The sequence below is a fragment of the Panthera pardus genome, unplaced genomic scaffold, assembly GCF_024362965.1.
Source record: "Panthera pardus isolate Hobbes unplaced genomic scaffold, ASM2436296v1 HiC_scaffold_17, whole genome shotgun sequence".
NCBI classification, from domain to species: domain Eukaryota; kingdom Metazoa; phylum Chordata; class Mammalia; order Carnivora; family Felidae; genus Panthera; species Panthera pardus.
In genome coordinates, this window is record NW_026526732.1 from 143,831,706 (window position 1) to 143,850,874 (window position 19,169).

Genomic DNA, 19,169 nt, shown 5'->3' on the forward strand with positions numbered 1-19,169 from the left:
GCTAGCTGATCCCGTTCACGGGAAGCAACGCCTACAGTTCCTCTGTTGTGTGGGAAAAAGGGTGAATAGACACAAAGCCTGCCCTCCAGCCAGCTTGGAAGTAGGAACAGCTCAGCCTTTCCATCTAGAAAGTTCTCTCTGCCATCTAACTTCCACCTTCCTGTTAGAGTTTATTCTCCACCCTTTTCTCCTGTCTTCAGTGGAAATGGAGAGGCCAAAGGAGGTCAGAAAGCAAAGAGACATTCATTCCAAACCCCACATCCTTGCCTTCCCTTTGAGCTCCTGAGAAATCTCTCCTAGACCCTCCTCACTTAGGGGAGACCCACCTGCTTGCTGCTCTGCATCAGTCTCTCTGGGTCTGAGATGGCACCAGGCACAACCGGGGTAGCCCCGGTAGGTGACTGGTGGTGGGCCCAGGGCCCAGACATCCAGGAGGTGTGGGTGGCAGTGGTAAGGTTCTCCAACCAAACCCACACATTCCACAGTCCAGGGCTTCCAGGCCATCCACTTAGTTATCAGATATTTCCCATTTAGTTTCAATTTTATTTTTAATGACTTAGGTTCTCCACAAACACGTTCCACTCCTAAGTTCTTCTCAGAGACAACCCACTTCATCCTTTTCTTGAGTCTCCTTCCGAAGATGCGTGCAGACCCATAGATGCACATATATTCTGTTTTCTACTTTGCACAAACATACACTGCTCTGAAGTTTTTACAGGGTATCCTGGGGGTGGTTCCACGTGAATCCCTATCACATGGTCCTCATTGTTAAGCAGTGGCATTGTATCCCTTGTATGGATTATAACATATATCCAAAGCACCTACTAGGTGCTGTGTACCACGCTAGGCAATGACTCATAACAGTGAAGAAGCCAATCAAAAAGTCCCTGCGCTCATGGGTTTTATAGTCAAGGTGAGTTGAAGATAAGAACATAGGCAAGTACCAAGCAGGCTCCAGGTTCTGAGCTGTCAGCACAGAGCCTGATGCAGGGCTCAAACTCATGAACCACAAGATCATGACCTGAGCTGAAGTCTGACGCTTAACTGACCGAGCCACCCAGGAACCCTGAGCATCTCACTTTTGATTTCGGCTCAGGTCATGATCCCAGGGTCATGGGACAGAGTCCCACATCAGACTCTGTGCTGAGTGCAGAGACTGCTTGAGATTCTCTCTCTCTCTCTCTCTCTCTCTCTCTGTCTCTCTCACCCTCTGCCCCTCTCTCCCCAATCACATGTGCTCTCTCTCCTCTCTAAAAATAAAATAAAATAAAATAAAATAAAATAAAATAAAATAAAATAAAATAAAATAGAAAGCCAGGGGAATGGCAGAAAAGGCTACAGACAGGAGCAATGTCTATAGTGAGGCCAAGTGGGCATTAGCCAGATGGAATATGAGTAGGGATGGAAGACAATTTAAAAAAAATTTTTTTTTAGTTTTTTTAACATTTATTCATTTTTTGAGAGAGAGAGAGAGAGACAGAGACAGAGCACGAGTGGGGGAGGGGCAGAGAGAGAGGGAGACACAGAATCTGAAGCAGGCTCTAGGCTCCGAGCTGTCAGCACAGAGCCTGACGTGGGGCTCAAACTCACGAATAGTGAGATCATTACCTGACCGAAGTTGGATGCTTAACTGACTGAGCCACCCAGGCGCCCCGGGAGGGAAGACAACTTTAAGCTGAGGGGACAATGTGTGTACGGGGGAAGACATTCTGGGCACTTGATGATTCAATGTGGGGGTGGGGTAGGAGGACACTGGTATGGTAAGAGAGGTCCCAGTGGGCTCTCAGCCATGGAGGAGCAAAGGGCTTTGGACTTGACCCGTGCAGTGGGGAGCATGGAAGGGATTCAGGCGTGACTGACACGATCGGGCCTGTGTTTTGAAAGATCCTGGTAGCTGCCGTGTGGAGGGAAGATGGAGAGGATGAGGGACCACATGAGCAGCAGGGAGGCCAGCTGGGTACTCCATCCACCAGGCCTGAGGTCTAATGTTCACTGTCTCCACATCAGCAGCCCACCCCCAGCCCATCACCATGTGGACTTGGGGGCAGTCACAGCCTTTTCTGGCCACATTCCCTCACCTCAAAATGCAGGGAGGGACAGTGGATTAGACGACACCCCCCGTACCTTTCCTCCCCACACGTTTTCCTCCATGGATGCTGTGATGCAGACTGGGTGCCCCTTCTGTCACCCAACTCTGCCGTCCCTCACCCCTTTTCAAGCGCGTCAGTACTTGGAGCCTGGTAATCACTCAACTAGCCCCTCCTGCTCCCTCTCCCTCCTCCACATTTGCAGGCAGATTCCCATTCTCCTAGTTGGTTATTCAGCCATTTCTTGGGGTCCCAGTTCTGTGCAGGTCTTTTTGGCTCCCCAACTGATGTGTAAGCCCAAGGATGCCCAAACTCAGTACCTCCTCACCTCTAGGGTTGTTCCCTTCCTCTCCCCTCTAGACTCCCCCTTCTCTATTGGATCCAGAAAGCCCCCCTGGAGAACTTCCCATCCCAGACTGGTTGTCCACTTCCCTTCAGATCCACTTTCGGCCCTTCCTGCACTTTGCTCTGTGCCCCAGAAAGCTGACCTCTACCTCTGCATCTTTTGGTTTCTGCTCTCTGGCTTCAGGTGGGCTTGGCAGGCCAGAGGCACTAGCAGTAGATCTGAGAGCTGCAGGAGAGAAAGGCCAGGGTATTTAGTGCCCCTCCATCTTTGCCAGGCTGCAGTTTGGGGCTGAGGCTGCATTCCTCCACCAAGCTGTGGGCTGCAGCTTCTGGGGCGGGGGTGGGGGTGGGGGTGGTGGTGGTGGCGGGAATGCCAGTCTGCCAGCTCCCTTAGCTACTGCTCTTGCTAGGCCCCTCCCCTTCTCCCTCCCGCTCCCCCTCCCTTCCCTCCAGGAGCCCTGGGTGCTTCATCATTTCTTATTCATTTCTTTAAAGCTGCCCACACCTCTGTAAGTAGTTCCTTCATTTATGCCTTCAATTAAACCTTTGAGTATGCTCTGTGTTTCCTGCCAGCACTGATGGATGCACTCCTCAAATCCCCCCACCCATCACTCTCCCTCCACCCTCGCTAGCACCCGGGGTGAGACAATTTGCATATCTCCCCTTGGGCACTGGTGATTCTTCCCTTTGATACTGGACAAGTTGCTTATGCTCTCAGTTTTCGGGGCAAATGGGAATAATCATCAGACCTCATTCCTAGGGTGGTTGTGAGCAGTCAATGTGTGCTCACGAGTCATGTGTCTAGCAGAGTGCCGGGATTCATTGGAGAATCTTGGTGAATGCTGAGTTCTTTCCCCTTTGGGCAGTGGCTTCCTCTTCCCACCTGCCAACCCCCTGAGCTGGGGGAGTGTTTCCTCTGAGGGGCATCTGAGCCCAGGAGAGAATCATGGGCTAGAGGGAGTGCTCCCAATGACAAATCCTGTCCCCAAACCATGAGAGTGACTTGGTTAACTTAGAGAATGCCTCTCAAAGCTTTGCCTACCAAGGAGCTGAGCAGGCTGGGGTATGTGTGGGCTCGGCTCATTACAGCAGAGGCCAGAGAGGCTGCTCTCTTTGGCTGGGCCCATGCTGTCCACCGTTAGCACAGCCCAGCCAGGCACTGCTTTCACTCCATTAGCCTTCAGGAATAAAAAGAACGATTTCTTAAGTCAAGAATAATTATTTCAACCAGCTTTCCTTCTCAGCTCGCTGCTGCGCCGGCTGGACTGCGTGTGCTGGCTGACAAATTAATTTCTATTATTTATATTGGGCTAGAGAGGAGCCACATGCCTGGGGAATGGGGGTGGGGCAGAGGGGTGCTGCAAAGAGAGGTGGGAGATGGAGATGGAGAAACAGGGACAGGGAAACTGGAAGAGAGGTGTAGGGAGGGGGGATCAGAAACAAAGAAGCTGAAGAAAAGACAGTTGGTGGTTGGATAGAAAGAAGCCAGAGGGAAGGCAGGCTGGGGTCGGCTCCAGGCTTGAGGGCCAGCCTGGAGGCTGGGGTGTGGGCACTCACTCTGCTCCCTGCTTCTGTGGGGACTGCTGGGTCAGGGCACACAAGCCAGCAGAAGTCTGCCCCTCCAGGATTTCTGCCAGTGAGCCAGCCTCCCTGTTCTCCCCATCTGGGACATGCACTGGCATATCATCTGGTACTCAGGGCGAATGCTCTTCATGACCCATCAAAATGCACAGAAATGTCTCCATCTTCCCCAGCCTCCTAGACCCCTGCCAGCAACATGCCTCCTCCCTGAGACACTAAGAAGGTCTCACTGAGCTTATCCTACCCAAGTCATAAACACTGGAGGCTTTAAGAAAATGCACCCCTATCTACCCCTTGTGTGCCCCCAAATCTCCTCCCTTTTCTTCCTACCTCCTTCCCCTTTCATCCTCTCACTTCCCCTATCCTTCCTGGGATAGAGAGAGAACTGGCCAGGCAAATACCTTCTCCCCCACCCCACCCCCGGTGGGGGGGGGGGGGAAGAGGAGGGGCACAGAATACAAACACCCCTCCCTCCTGGGGACACTCAGGACCTCTCCCTCCAAAGTAAGGGAGAGTGAGTCAGGGTCTGTGTCTCCATCCCTACCTTCTTCCAGGATGCAAAGCCAGAGTTTTCTTGCTATCCAATCTTGGCCCTGACTCTTTAAATGATATATATGACTGGGGCGCCTGGGTGGCTCAGTTGGTTAAGTGCTCTGACTCTTGGTTTCAGCTCAGGTCCTGATCTCACAGGCTGTGAGTTCAAGCCCTGCCTGGGGCTCCACACTGTGTATGGAGCCTTCTTGGGATTTTCCCTCCCTCTCTCTCTCTGTCCCTCTCCTGCTCTCTCTCTCTCTCTCTCTCTCTCTCTCTCAAAATAAATAAATAAATAAATTTAAATGAAATATATTACACATTTATTTCCTTATTTATTCATTTTCTTTTTTGTGGAGGAAAATCTTAAGAGTATAGCTTGAAGAGTCTATATATATACATAAAGAGAATACACACACACACGCACACACACACACACACACACCCTTGTAACCATCAATCACTTAGATCTAGATAGCAAACGTTTCTAGCACCCGAAAGACCCCCTTCATGACATAGTCCTGGTCTATGTCCATCCTACCCCCTACCACCTCGAGGTAACTATTATTCTGATCTCTATCACCACAGATTAAGCTTGCTTGTTAGTGAACTCTGTATACATAGAACCATGCAGTAATACACTTTTGTATCTGGCTTCTTTTGTTCAACATTTTGTCTGTGAGATCCATCCATGTTGCTGTTTGTAGCAGTAACTCGCTATTTTTCATTGCTATAGAGTACTCCCTTGTACGCTGATACCACAGTTCATTCAAACATTCTCTTGATAGCTATCTGGGTTGTTTTAGTTTTTGGCCATTGTGAATAAAGCTCCATGAACATTCTTGTACCTGATATGCTCTGCACATTAAGAGCAGCGTAACCTGTGTGCCCGGGTGGCTCAGTGGTTAAGCATCTGACTTTGGCTCAGGTCATGATCTCGTGGTTTGTGAGTTCAAGCCCTGCATTGGGCTCTGTGCTGACAGCTCAGAGCCTGGAGCCTGCTTTGGATTCTGTGTCTCCCTCTCTCTCTACCCCTCCCACCCTCTAAAAAACAAATAAACATTAAAGTCTATTTTTTTAAAAAAAAAGAGAGCGGTGTAACCTTGGGCAAGTGCGATATTATGATTTGTAAGAAATGTTTGGTCTTTTCATGGTTTCTAGCTCACAGCTCCCAAAATGCTTGGCCAATGCTTGGACTTTCCTGAGTAGTGAGAGCAACGGGAGCATCGTCATAATATTTAGTCTCTTGTCCTCAGTTCCCGAAATGGCTTCAGAGCCATAAATGTGACATGAGTGTCTTGTTATTCGTAACAAGCCTCTTTCCACCACACCTGAGTTTGTGTTAATGCGGTAACGTTTGGAAATCTTCTAAGGATGGGGGCTGGTTGCCAGGGGAGCCAACCTTGAATAGAAAGTCGGAACTTTCAGTCCCGGCCCCTGATTTCCCAGGTGGGGAGAAGGGCTGGAAGTTGAATCAATCATCAATGGCCAATGATTTAAGCAATCATGCCTACATAATGGAGCCTCCATAAAAACCCCAAAAAGGAGGGATTCGTAGAACTTCCACATGCACCATGCCTGGCCCCAAGCTCCACGAGGACAGAAGTTCCTTTGTTCCTCTGCATCTCTACATTTGCCTGTGAATTCATATCCTTTAATATTCTTGTAGTAAAGCAGTAATCAAGAGATTTAAACAGGTTTCCTGAGTTCTGTGAGCCACTCTAGCAAATCAATCAAACCCAAAGGAGGGGGCTGTGGGAACCTTTAGTCTATAGCCAACTGGCCAAAAACATAGGTAACGACCTTGGCTTGTGATTAGTATCTGAAGTGGGGGGTTAGGAGGTGGGGAGGTCTTGTGGGAATGAGCCTTTAACCTGTGGGGTCTGATGCTGCCTTCAGGTAAATAGTGTCAGAATCGAGTTGAATTGTAGAATACCCAACTGGTGTTGTGGAGAACTGCTTGGTGGTATGGGGAACCCCCACCCCAACCCCGCTGCCACCACTTTACCCATACATTGGATGGTGGGTGCAGAAACTTTTAGCAAGGTACCTATCTTCTCTGAGCCCCAATTTCCTCATCTCTAAAATGAGAGAGAGGGAAGATGTCAACTGTTGACTGTCCTGTTAGGTGATCACGAGGTGATCATGAGGTAACACATGCAAAGTGACCAACACAGCATCTGGTACACAGTAGGTGCTTAATAAGTGCCATTTCCTCTATCTATAATTTGTTGGGAGCTGGGAAAGGAGGTTGCAGTATATAATTTCCAGCCGGAATTCTGAGGTCAGAAAGCTATCTCAATAGCAACCATCACCCACAACAAAATAATCCTAACAACACTGGTGACTGCTTACTGAGCACTCGTGTGGCCAGTGCTGTGCTATAGATTTTACTGTCATTTCTGCCATCATCCATAACTGCTCCCTGAGACTCAGTTGTCTGTGGCTTTTCATTCTTCCTAGAGCATCATCAGGAATGATTTTCATTTTACAACTGGGGAAACTGAGTCACCGAATAATTGAAAGGATTTGCTGCAAATCATTCATTCATTTGGCCTGAGAGTAAAGAGAAGTCTCTTTTACTTCTGTACCTTCTTGTACTCAGCAGAGGATCTGACTCAGGGTGGAAGCTCCTATTCGTGGAATAAATAGAAAATGAAGACTCTCCTGTGCTCAAGCCTTCCTTCTGGGTAGCCTTTACCAGGGAATTATGACTGCCACTCTCTGCACACGATTTTCCCCCTAGAGAGGCCTCTCTTGCTGTAAACTGTCATGCAACAAGCAATGAGGAGCTTTACAGCCACTTCTGAAAGTGAACTGGGTCACCTCATTTGCTCTTGCCTCAAATATGGGAGAATCCAACATCCTGGGCTGATAGCAAACTCCCAGGGATTGTCACATTTGGCCTCTGGCCTGGGATAGGTCCTAACCAGGTCAATGGCCTGCCTGACCTCTAAAGCCCTTTAAAAAGGGGCTGCCTTCTCTAATGCTGGGGGAGGAAGCCAAGGAGACGTTAGGCTGGGGGTGCAGTGGGGACCGTGCTGGATACCTGACTCCAGTGTGGCTTTCTCCGTGGCCTGAGTGGCTTCTGGTGGCCTCTCTGGACCCTGCTTTTCTTGTCTAGGACAGGTCTGGGTGAATACACACACTGCGTTGTGTGCTTTGGAAGAGAGGCAGGGGTAGCTGTGCTCCATTCCAGAGACTTGGGTAAGCCAGTGTATGTGTGTGTGTTGGGCGGGGGGTAGTGGAGGTCACCACGGCTCTGCTCAGAGCCTTGGGCCTTAGAGGCCCCACAAGGCTTTCTTTCCCTCCTGCAGCTATTAGGAGGAGGGGCTACTGATTGCGAGGCTGTGGGCCGCTAATGAGCCCACTGAGGACCTCAGAGACAGCTCTGATGGTGCTAAAGGGCTTCCCTGAGTTTCCTTAAAAGCCCTGGTGGCAGTGAAGCCTCCATTAGCCGGAGGATTAATCACCAGACAGGTCTCGGTCACCCCCTTTCAAGGTGCCCCCAGCTGCTCCCAGCTGGACCTGCTGGCCCTGCTGTGCTCTTCACGTTTAGAGATGCCCTCACCCATGACCTGCTCTATCTGGTCTCAGATGAGGCAGCAGAGTAGGGAAATGGGAGCGTGCGGGCCTGGGCCTGGGGGACATCAGGGGACAGTGGAATAGGGGATGGAGACCTGCAAAATAGGGGCCGGGGCCTCTAGGGAGTGATCACAGAGGTTTTGACAGACCCCTAAGGGAATGCAAATGATATGCAAAATATGCAAACCATTAGTGGTTAGCTGTGGGTCAACAGCTCAGGTCGTTTGAGTAATAAGTTGACAGCTCTGTGCTCTAAGCCTCTGATTAGGCCCAGGGGAGGGTCAGGCAATGTGGCCTGTGTAGGCCCAGACCAGGACTTCTGACCCCTCAGCTTGCCAGCCCTTCTAGCACCCTCCCAGGCCACCTGCCCTGGGAAGTGAGAGCTTCAGGCAGCCAGAGGCTCAGAGAAACCCCTGTTCAAGTTGCAAAATGCCTCACCCTCTCCAGAGCCCGCCCAGGGCAGTGCTTAGTCCTGAGGAGGCCAGGCCAGGCTCCAATTCCCATCTCCCCCTCTCCCCTTGGGGAATTCCCCTCATCCCCCTGCTTTACCCTGCCCTTTCCTCTCCAGCCTCTCAGTCCCTGTCTCTTTCCTGTGCCTGGTCTCTGGATATCCCCATCTCCTGCCTGCCTCTCCACCTATTATTCTAGTGACCTTTCCTCAGTGCTCTTGGTGGAAAATTTACCAACTTCAATGCCCTTGTGACTCAGCCACCTAATTTGCACCTGGTTCTTATCTTCTGGGTACAGAGAGCCCAGCCAGCCCGGGGGGTGGTGGTTGGAGAGGGAATAGGACCTGCTCCGTCATCTCACTTCATTGAGAAAGCCCACAGCTGCCAGTCACACCTGCCTCTGAGGGCAGCATGGTGGTGGTGGGGGGTGGGGTGGAGGGGCAAGAGGGCCCTTGTCCATCTCCCTGCCTCCCACCAAGCCATGCTGGATGTGCAGACAGGCCTTTCCATGCTGGTAGGACCCAGGAAGGTTGCACACCTTTCTGAACACCCCGGCCTGCACCCTGACACCCATTTGAGGGGGAAAATTCTTCCTGGAGTCTTTGCCATGGCATGGGAAGAGAAGAGAATTAGTCAATATTTGCCAAGTCCGGGCAGTATGCCTGGCGGTGCCTAGGTATCATAAGATGAAGTATGTGTGGGGGAGGGGCAGCAGGCAGGATACCTTCAGAGAGGCCACCTTCTCAATGTTCCCTCCTCAATGTGCCCTGCCAGCAAGGGAGGGTCTACAGGCCTGGCAGGCCTGTGAAGGGGGGCTCCTCCTTCTTTGGGAAGGTGAGAGGCCCTGAAGCAGGGCAGGGAGAGGCTACTGGCCCCACTTTCATCCCAGGAGACCAGGCCCCAGGGTCTGACCCTCTGTTGTGGTGGATGTGGATAGCAAAAGGCAGGCAGTTGTGAGTGGAGGCCAGCAGCATCTCCCAGCAGCTCCTACACCTGCTCCCTCTGGTGCAGACTCCAAGGAGGGTGAGCTGAGGTTGGTGTGCAGACTCCAAGGAGGGTGAGCTGAGGTTGGTGTTGTCCTGCATGGGAACTCTGGGAGCCAGACATGTTGTGGGGGGTGGCGGTGACGGTGTTTGTTCCTCATCTGACCTTATCTGCTCCCAGTTTCTTTCATCACTCTCCCTTCCCATCCTAGAAACAGAGGCCCAGGAGGGGAAGAGGAAGCACCTGGAAGGTCTGGGCCTCTGAGCCTTGAGGACAGCTGGGGCTTCCTGCATGGAGTTCCCTCATCTGCAAAATGGGAATTGTTCTGCCTGCCTCTCAGGTGGTGGCAATAACCAGATGAGAATGTTTTTTACGGGCCCTGGGGACTTTATGCAGCTATGCAAAGCTAAGGTCTTGAGTGCATAGTGTCTCTCAAAGATTGCTTTGCGTTCTGAGCACTCTGTGACACCCCGTCTTCCTGCTGGCCACTCCCATTCCCCCCACAACCTCTGGGATGGAGACCCCCATTTCCCAGTCGTTTCCTTCCCTCCCAGTCCAACCCCCCACTCAGCAGTGTCCTTTGTGACATTGCTAGAATGGCTGAAGATCAGACCCCCACCTCCCAGAGGCCTCTCCAGGGTGTGAGCAGCATCAGCTTTCCAGCAACCCCCACTGCGGTGGCCCAGACACCACTGGCTTCCCTGACCTTCAGGCAGTGCCTGGACCCTCTTTCATCTCTTCTATCCGCTTCCCCCCACCTGCAGCCTCCACCCTCCCTGCTTGCTGTCAGGCTATAAGGCTGGCTAGCTCTGCAGCCCCGAGGGGGGATCAGGTGCCTAGAAGTGACTGCCCGGCTCCTCCCTGGGGCTGAGGAGGAATGAGCAACCTTTCCCTTCTCTGACTCGGCAACGTGAGCCCCCATCTCTCAAACTGGAGCAGAGGAATGTATAGCTGAGAAGGGGCCTGCAGAACTTGTCTGGATTCTGGGAATCCTGAGGCCCAGGATGCTTCGCTGGGCTGAGCCTGAGGCTGGAAGGGGTGGAAAAGAAGAACAAATAGATAGAGCCTGGATTAGGATGCTCACTCAGCTCAGCATCAAATTTACGGGGCACCAAAAAAAACCTCAGCAGTTGGCACCTGGGTGGCTCAATCAGGTAAGCGTCTGACTTTGGCTTAGGTCATGATCTCATGGTTCTTGGGTTTGAGCCCCGAGTCAGGCTCTGTGCTGACGGTTCGGATTCTGTGTCTCCCTCTCTCTCTGCCCTTCCCCTGTTTGTGCTCTCTCTCTCTCAAAACTAAATAAACATTTTAAAAAATGTAAAAAAAAACCAGTAGTAAAGAGAAATATTTTCATGCAATATCTAAAAAAATCTAAATTAATGCAAAACAAAATCCATGATTGTCATAGGAAGAAAAATGCTGCCCCCCTCCACTCCCACTCCACCCACCAAGGTCTGTGTCCTTATCCAGAATGCGTGAATGTGTTAAGTTATATGGGAAAGGGGAATTAGGGTTGTGGGGGAAATTACTATTGTTAATCAGCTGGCCTTAATTTAGTGAGATGAGCCTGGGTTGTCCAGGTGCGACCATTGTCATCACAAGCGTCCTTAAAAGTGGAAGAAAATGTAATCACAGGAGCAGAGTCAGAGTGATATGATGTGATGCATTGTGATATGATGAAGATCCCACTGGCGTTGAAGACGGGATGGGGCTACGAGCCACAGAATATAGGTAGCCTGTAAAAGCTGGAAAAAGCAAGAATATAGATTTTCCCCCTGAGGCTCCAAAAGTAAATAAAGTCCTGCTGACACCTGGGTTTTTGCTCAGTGAGATTGATGTCATACTCTGTCCAAAGGAAATGTAAAATAATAAATTTGTATTGTCTTGAGCCACCAAGTTTGCAGTGATTTGATACAACAGCAATAGGAACCTAATATAATAATGAGCCAAATATTAACATTTTAAATAAAAACAGGGTCAGGAGTCTCCAGGCTCCTGGAGGGGGTATACAGATACACATATTAAGATCTTGAACGTCTGAAATGTCTTTATTCTACCCTCCCTTTGTTGATAGTATTGCTGGGTATGCAATTCTAGACAGAAAGCCATGTCCCTTAGCATTTAAAATGCATTGATTCATTATTTTCTAGCTTCTGCTGTGGTTGAAAAATCTGAGTCCATTATGATTCCTTTCCCTTTCCAGGTGACTTTTGTTTTTTTAATCTCTAGAAGTTTGTAGGATTTCTTTTTTTATCACTAGTGTTTTGAAATTTTATAATGATGTGGCTTTATAGAGGTCCTTTCCTGTTCATGTGTTCTGGATGATCTCAAGCATGTCTCTTAGTACTGGGAAAGAAATTTTCTTATATTACTTCTTTGCTTATTTCTTCCCTCTATATTCTCTGTTTTTTTTTTCTTCTTCTTCCTTTTCTGTTACTCCTACAAGACATATGTTGGATCTTCTCAACTGATCTTTGAATTTTCTTATTTTTTCTCTTCCATTTTCCCACTTTTTGTCTTTTTATTGTACTTTGTGGGAGATTTCCATAAATTTATTTCTACACTTTTTAAAAAAAATTTAAATACTTTTATTTATTTATTTTTGAGACAGAGAGAGACAGAACATGAGCAGGAGAGAGGCAGAGAGAGAAAGAGGGAGACACAGAATCTGAAGCAGGCTCCAGGCTCTGAGCTGTTAGCACAGAGCCTGACGAAGGGCTTGAACTCACAGACTGTGAGATCGTGACCTGAGCTGAAGTTGGACGCTTAACTGACTGAGCCACCCAGGTGCCCCTATTTCTATACTTTTATATTGAAGTTAAGTAGCTGTCCTTTTATTTTTATTTTTACTTTTTTTTAAATGTTGGTGACTGACCCAATTTTTTTTTAATGTTTATTTATTTATTTTTGAGAGAGAGACAGAGAGTGCAAGCACGGGGGGACAGAGAGAGACAGAGACACAGAACCTGGAGCAAGCTTCAGGCTCTGAACTGTCAGCACAGAGTCCAATGTGGGGCTTGAACCCACTAGCCACAAGATCATGACCTAAGCTGAGGTCGGATGCTCAACCGACCGAGTCACCCAGGTACCCCAAGTAGCTATCCTTTTAAATTATTTTTAATTTTTAAGAACACTTTTTTTCAGAATGATTCCTTTTATAGTATTTTGTTCTTATTACATGGATACAACATATTCTCATCTCTCTGGAAATAAGTTTTATATTGCTTTTTATTTTGTAAGTTCTCATCAGCTTCCTGCATGGTTTCCATTTTGTCAGATTTCCTTTCTTTTCTGCTTTTCTGTTTGGTCTTCATCTTTTAAACTGAAGACTCTGCACACATGTGATGATCCCTGCTATCTGTTCATACTTAAAAGCGGGTTACTAGGAAATCATCTGACAGCTCTATGGGAAGGCTGTCCTTCCCACCCAGTGGGCCTCATGGGTAGGTGATCAGGTGGGGACTTAGCTGCTTCACTGGCAGATGCCCAATGTCAGCACATATAGACTTTTCTCTTAAGATAGTCAGTTTCTCCAGGGAGAGGTTCACCAATCTCCTTCAGGGAGTATAAACCTGACTGCCAGCATGCTTAGAACTGAGTAGGGAAAGAGAGCTGGAGTCCCGCTGTTCAGAGAACAGACTGTCACTTATCATCTCTTCCAGTAAAATACCTGCAGTGAGTTGTTTGGCTCCCTAAAAGGTGCCCAAGTTGTAATTCCTTGAACCTGCCAATGAGAACATATTTGGAAAGAGGATCTCTGTGAATGTAATTAAGCTAAGGATCTTGAGATGAGGTCATCCTGGAGTATCAAGGTGGGCTCTACATCCAATGACAGGTGTCCTGTAAGTGACATACAGAGAACAGACACACAGAGAAGAGGAGACTTCCATGTGAGGATAGAAGAGGAGTTTGGAGTTATGTGGTCACAAGCTAAGGAACCCCCAGAGCCACTGGAAGTTAGAAGGGGCAAGGAAGGATTCTGCCCTTGAGCTTTTGCAGGGAACACAGCTCTGCTGACATCTTGACATAATTCAGACCTCTAGAACTGTGAAAGAATACATTTCTATTATTTTCAGCCATGAAAATAATTTTTGATTGTGTGTTATGACAGCCCTAGGAAACTTGTATAGCACCTTACTTCCAGCTGGCCTGTTATTCGTGAGACTGGAGGTCCTTTGGTTCAACCCCTCCTGGGAATAAACATCCAGGCTTCTGCTGGGGTGGGGACAGGGTAACTGACTGAGGTCTGAGAGGAGGCCAGAGCGTCTAACTGCTCTTACTAAAGACTTTTATTGAGAGAGAGAGAGAGAGAGAGAGAGAGAGAGAGAGAGAGAGAGATTCCCAAGCAGGCTCCATGCTCAGCATGGAGCCCAAATCCAGGCTCCATCCCACAACCATGAGATCATGACCTGAGCCGACATCAAGAGTCAGACGCTTCACCCACTGAGCCACGCAGGTGCCCCCCACTAGAGACTTTTTATTTTTATTTTTATTTTTTTTAATGTTTATTTATGTTAGAAAGAGAGAGAGAGAGCGTGCCTGAGCGGGGGAGGGACAGAGAGAGAGGGAGACAGAGGATCAGAAGTGGGCTCCACCCTGACAGCAGAGAGCCCTTATAGGGGGCTCAAACTCACGAATTGTGAGGTCATGGCCTGAGCCGAAGTCAAATGGCCAATCAGCTGAACCACCCAGGCACCCCTCTTTATTCTCTTTTTGTGATTTTGTTTTTTGCCTTTAAAAAGATAAATGTGCATATTCAATTACATTGTTTAACCAGAAGATTCATATTCTTCATTTTAATTATTGGGGTTTGACTGCTATAAGGAAGGCCACACACTCTCTACTTTGCCACAGACCTCTCCACTCCCTGCAGTTCTATATCTGGTCTAATTTGCACATTTGTGTTTCCCACCTGGCTTGCCCCTGTAGGCATCTACATTTGTTATCACCGGTTCAAGTGCCTCCAGAGAACCACAGTGAAGGAGGGGGATGGGTATTTGGCAAGACAACTTCTAATTCTCCCCACTTTAAAGATCCTAAACCTGAGCTGGAGACATAGAAAAAAATTATAGGTAGAAGATCGGGGTAGGAGGGGCGCCTGGGTGGCTCAGTCGGTTAAGTGTCCGACTTCAGCTCAGGTCACGATCTCGCGGTCCGTGAGTTCGAGCCCCGCGTCGGGCTCTGGGCTGATGGCTCAGAGCCTGGAGCCTGCTTCCGATTCTGTGCCTCCCTCTCTCTCTGCCCCTCCCCCGTTCATGCTCTGTCTCTCTCTGTCTCAAAAATAAAGAAACGTTTTAAAAAAAAAAATTAAAAAAAAAAAAAAGATGGGGTAGGAGAGGAGGAACTTAAGGATGGCTCACCTTGGCTTGGTTGAATATCTAATTCCTGGTGTGTATAACCTACTGGTTCCTGTTTTTCTAGCCCCCTGCCTCAGTTTCCCCATTTGGCTAATAGGCACAATCATCTATGCCCAGTGGAGTGAGGTTGGCATGGTGAGATAAGACATAAAAAGCCTCAACAGAAGGAAAACTGAGAACTTTGCTATTTTTCACATCTATCTGTAATAAGTTATCTTGATTGGCATTGAATTGATTACTCAGATACATCTGCTCTCCCCATTGGAATTAACCACCTGGGCCACCTTGGCCCGGAATGTTGTTTGTTGGAAGGAGAGATCTTGATTTTAAGAGTCAATGGTTTGGGAATCCTACAAACTGGTGCTTCTCAGCTGGGAGACCCAAACACCATACCCTGGGTTCCTCAGCAGTCCCCAAGTCAATGCTGGAGGGTGTCGGCTAGGAAGACACAAGCAGTAAGAGCGATTCTGGGAGGACTAGAGATGCGATGGTGGTTGAGGCCAAGGTCTGAGCTCAGGGCTCTGTGGTGAGTTTTGGAGGGAGATACTGAGCAGGTGTTGTTGGGGGGTGGGGAGGGGAGAGGGAGAGGGAACTAGTTCTCCAATAAGGGCCGACCAAGCAGTGGTGAAGTGTTTAACATCTCCTCTTTCTCCCATCCCTCTCCTCCTCCCCTAAAGCCCCCAGGGTCCCAGCCATACCTTCACACAGTGTAGGAGTTCTGATCAGTGGGGGTTGTTGTTTGGATTGAGTTGAATGGCTGTACCTCAACAATCTCTGTCCTTCCAGGAGAACGGAATCTGGGGAAACAGCGTTCAGTATTTCAGGCCATTAACTGCTCTCTCCAGATCAGCCGGGGGCAGCCACCGTCACCACCCACCAGGACCATGATACCGGTTCTGGACAAGGGGAGCCTGGAGCCAAGAGGGAAAAGGGGAAAAGCAGAATCTGACAGTCCTAAGCCCTGCCACCTCCTCTTCCTCTTTTCCCCTCTCCCCTCTCTCTTGCCTCTCCCTCGCCATGCCCCAGGAAGCACCAGACACAATCAGCAACTTTCATTTTTTTTAAAAAGAAAAGGCACTTTAGGGCTTTTACGGAGGAGGCTGTGGCCCATTAAGACACAAATTAAATCTTTGTGGGAATAACCAGAGTGCAAATTCCCAGTGTGAGGACCGCCCCTCCCCGCTACAGCTGCCCCCAGCCTCAGGCTTCCACAGTCCTGAGCCCCACCTCCCTCCCTGCAGGATTTAAAGTGCGTCTCAGGGGTTGAAGGAAAACTAATCAGTCTTGGCATTGAGTAGGTCTTAGGGCAGGGCTAGAAAGGGGTAGGAGGAGAGAGAAAGGAGCAGGTGAGAGAGTGGAGGGGTAGGGGGAAGGGCAGAGGAAAGGAAGGGGCCAGCCAGACTGACACTCTATGTGTTGTTTTATTTAGCCCTCTCACCAAGTGTAGGAAGGAACTATTGTTATCCCCATTTCACAGATAGGAAAAAAATGAGCCTCTGAGAAGTAGCGTGACCAAGGTCATGCTGCTAATGCCAGCTGGGATTTGAATCTCCTTTTAGAGAGTTGCAGAGGAGAAAAGGGGGAGAGAGGGGCGCCTGGATGGCTCAGTCGGTTAAGCGTCCGACTTCGGCTCAGGTCATGATCTCGTGGTTTGTGAGTTTGAGCCCCACTTTGGGTTCTATGCTGCCAGCTCAGAGCCTGGAACCTGCTTTGGAGTCTGTGTCTCCCCCTCTCTCTGCCCCTCCCTGGTGCGTGCTCTGTCTCTCTCTCAAAAATAAACATCTTAAAAAAAAATTTTTTTTTGTTTTTTTTTGTTTTTTTTTTTTTTTTTTGGTATTTTTAATGACTGAAACAAAACAGATTTAAAACCGCAGCTTCTGGGGGCGCCTGGGTGGCTCAGTCGGTTGAGCGTCCGACTTCGGCCCAGGTCATGATCTCGCGGTCCGTGGGTTCAAGCCCCACATCGGGCTCTGTGCTGACAGCTCGGAGCCCGGAGCCTGTTTCGGATCCTGTGTCTCCCTCTCTCTCAGACCCTCCCCTGTTCATGCTCTGTCTCTCTCTGTCTCAAAAATAAAAATGAGCATTAAAATCAGCTGAAGAGCTTTAAAAAAAAAACAAAACCGCAGCTTCTGGAAGAACCATTTGTTCTTGCTGGTCTTGTGCCTCTCCTCAAAGTTGACCTTGGCCTCTCATCAGACCTTGCATTCAAGAGCAGGGTCTCTGAAGACATCCTCGTTGACAACAGTTTTGTCCAAGGGGATATCCCCAGAGTACCTTGTGGGCATGAAGTGATTGTAGTTATAAACTTTCACAAAAGACTTGATCTTTGACCTCTTGGCGATTTTCTTCTTGCCCATGGCAGCTGTCACTTTGCGGGGATAGAGGTCAATTCCAGCCACCAGAGCATGGCTGTAGGGACAGTCTGAGGTGCCATCATCGATGTTCTTCCCGATGGCCGCCTAGCGTCCCGAGTAGCGTCCGGCCAGGACCAGCACCACCTTCCCGGGTTTCATGAATTTGCCCATCTCGACACCAGCTACTCGACCCTACGGCAGAAAGGAAGAAAGCCCACTCTTAAAACTTTTTTAAAAGAGAAAATGGGGAGAGAGCTACATGCACGCTGTTCCCCTTCCTTCATTCCCCCCTTCCCGCCCCCTTTCCAGCATTTCTCTGTAGCCTGAGCATTTCTCAGGAGCCAGGAAGTCCATCTAATTGCACCTTCCCGTGAATGGTCACTCTTGAGGGTACCACAGAGAAGGTGTGCTTTATTTGGTCCAGGGCACTAGAGCACATATGGTACCCACGGGTGGGTGGGTGTTGGGTGAGGGGCCATCAGCCAGTCTACCCAATTAACCTGTTGGGAGCCATGCCAGGCTGAGGGGTTTGGTCATTGGAGTTGGACAAAGTGGGACAGGCAGAGACTGAAAAGACCTTGGGCCAGGCAGTCTCCACGGTTGGGGGGGGGGGCGTTGGGAGCCAGTGGGGAAGAAGATGGGGAGTGGGGCTTTCCAAGAGGCTCTGGGCGCCCCTCACCTCCCTCGTACTTGGTGCTGCTGGCCTGTCACTCATTCACTCAACAAATGTTTATTTAGCACCTGCCGTGCAGCTGGCGGGGGGCTAAGTGCTTCAGTTAGGAAGCAATATGAAGGAGAATAATGCTGTACTTCATCTTTCTAAGAAACACATTTTCCCCCACAATTTTAGCATTTCTGAAATCAGGATATGTCTTTCAAGCAGTGAATTTTGGTTATTTTCAGCAGTGTTTTATTTTTCTTAGAGGTACATGAAGTCATGGTGCATCCAAACCATGACAGCTTAGATTTGATGAAATTTGACAACAGCTATGCTTACAGTACTTCCTGCATGCCGAGCACTGTCCTAACTGCTCTGCGTGTGTCAGCACATTAGGTCTTCCCATCCGTCGCTGAGGTAGGAATGCTTGCTGTTCCCACTTTAGAGATGGGAAAACTGAGGCACAGACAGGTGCATTCTCATTTCCCCTTCAAGGAGGGGGCAGCACAGAGGCTGCCTGATAAACACCAATGCCAGGCTTGCTACCACGGCGGAGCTGTGGCAACAAAGAAAACACCAGAAGGGGAGAGCCCACTGCCCCAGAAGTGGGGAGCCCCGCCCTGGAAATCTCACACCCAGAGCTGGCTGTGAGGGTCCTCCCAGGCCCTCCCATTTAGCTAAAGAGTGATGCCCCCCAGTTCACTTCTTCCTGCCCCCACTCCCCATCCGCCTCTCCTCTGTGTGTGGTTATAGTGGTTAATCACGGAGGCAGCTGTCATTCCTATCAGCCCCACGACTCTCAGCTCAGTCCTGGCCACAGGGAAGTGGATGACGGGATAGGGGGTAGAGGTGCAGAGCTGGGCACGAAGCGCCTCATTATCCCTGGCCCCTCCCTGGGGTAGACACAGCACATTTTTTTCGGCTTGAGTCTCTCCTTTTCCTAATCTGTCTCAGGCTAGGAAGGCCCCTGCTGATAGGGAAGGTTTACAGCAGGGAGGAGAAAGGAAGAGAAGTTACCAGAAATCCTGTCCCCATTGCCACCTCCTTTACCAACCACACTCCAAAGCTGGCCAAAGCCACACTGGAAGGCAGAGGGCCCGGAAACCTCCCCCCAAACCTGTGACCCCAGGTAAATCTGTGTGCCTCTCTAGGCCTCAGTTTCACTATTTGGACAATGGGGTTAATTCTCCACAGGAGACCCTGGATGGGAGGGGGGATGGTGCCCAAGAAATGCGATG

General features: G+C 49.4%; 1 pseudogene; it reads right to left on the bottom strand.

Moving 5' to 3' along the window:
* Positions 1–17,076: 17,076 nt before the first annotated feature.
* On the bottom strand, positions 17,077–17,459 carry LOC109271384 (60S ribosomal protein L27-like; annotated as a pseudogene).
* Positions 17,460–19,169: the final 1,710 nt, after the last annotated feature.